We start from the raw sequence: 1,464 nt of genomic DNA on the forward strand, positions 1-1,464 counted from the left end.
AAGGTCCTGATGTTTTATAGAACTGAAGAAAACTATATAACCTTAGATGTGGGTGAGGAGGGAAATGTGAGACCATGGAGAAAATAAAAACAAGGGACGTAATTATGTAATTGGAATGCTTGCTGCCACCAAGCTAAGATAATTTGATAGCTACTTGCATAAAAGGATTCACTAAAATCAGGCAGTTTGAATCCCTGGACCAGGGTACTCCTAGTGATGTGGTACTCCCGTTTTCTGTGTTTCTATGTCTAACCATTTCTCCAGATCATTATGTATAGATATGACTCATTTTTTTGCTTTCTTCTTTTTTATTGTAAAAACACAATGTAGAATTCACCATCTTAACCACTTTTAAATGTACAGTTGGGTAGTGTCAACTTATTTATTTTTTATTTTTTAGGCGAGGCAACCCTTGGTCGACCTCACAGATTGCAAGGACCTTGTCAGCTTACAATCCCTTACTTTTAAATTTTTTACTCCTATAGCACCTGGTCTTCCTAGATGGTCTCCCATCCAAGTACTAACCAGGCCTGACCCTGCTTAGCTTCTGAGCTCAGACAGGATCAGGCATGTTCAGGGTAGCATGGCCGTAGACCAACTTATTCTTTTTAAAAGCTAATATTCCATAGCATAAATACACAATATATGCAATCATTCTTTTTGATTGACATTCAGACCCTTCTTTCCTCTTTCCCTCCCTTTTTTTCCCCCCGTATTTTGTTCCTTTAGACAAGGTCAAAAGAAATGTCTTTGTGTATGTTTTAGATAGCAGTGCTTTTATTTCTAAAGGACACATTTTTCCAAAACAGGATTTCTGGCGGAGAGTATATGTGTATTTTTAATCTTAATAGATATTACTCGATTAGTTTCCAAAAGAGGTTGCAGCAATTCATATTCCAATCAGCAGTGCATGAGAGTGCACATCACTCTTTACTTTCATCAGTAATAGATAGCACTGCTTAAAAAAAATATGTATTTTTTGCCAGTTCGATGGATGAGCATTTTTAGATTGAGTCTTCCTCCTGAGTGAAGCATTTCCCTTCCTTTCCCAGTATTGCATCCATAGTACCTGGTTGGGGGCACTTCTTTTGAAAAATATTGAAGAACTCTTAATCTTTCTTATGAGGAAACTAATCTTTCTTTTTTTATCCATAGCTTTGTAGTGGAATGGTTGGATGTGATACATCTTTACATCTTAAATTCAGAGAAAGTTTTATCATTTTGTGTTCCAGTGTGCCCAGATTGGCTTTTTCCAATAAAATTCACTGGCTAATATTTATGTAGTATGAGGAGTAATGGATAATCTCTTTAAGAGTGGTTTGGAATGGATCAGTTCCAACTTTTTATCCTTGTTATCACTGAGTTTATGATTCACATTTTTAGTGCAGAGAATATGAAAAACATTTTGAGTTATTTTTGGTCAGGGAAGGTGGGCACCTTGATGAATAGTCCCACTAAGACTAC

The 1,464-nt window shown here is 36.3% G+C and overlaps 1 pseudogene; it reads right to left on the bottom strand.

Moving 5' to 3' along the window:
- Positions 1-476: 476 nt before the first annotated feature.
- Positions 477-595, bottom strand: LOC120619807 (uncharacterized; annotated as a pseudogene).
- Between the last annotated feature and the right edge of the window lie 869 nt (positions 596-1,464).

The sequence above is a fragment of the Pteropus medius genome, unplaced genomic scaffold (assembly GCF_902729225.1).
Source record: "Pteropus medius unplaced genomic scaffold, Ma_sr-lr_union100, whole genome shotgun sequence".
In the NCBI taxonomy this organism is placed as follows: domain Eukaryota; kingdom Metazoa; phylum Chordata; class Mammalia; order Chiroptera; family Pteropodidae; genus Pteropus; species Pteropus medius.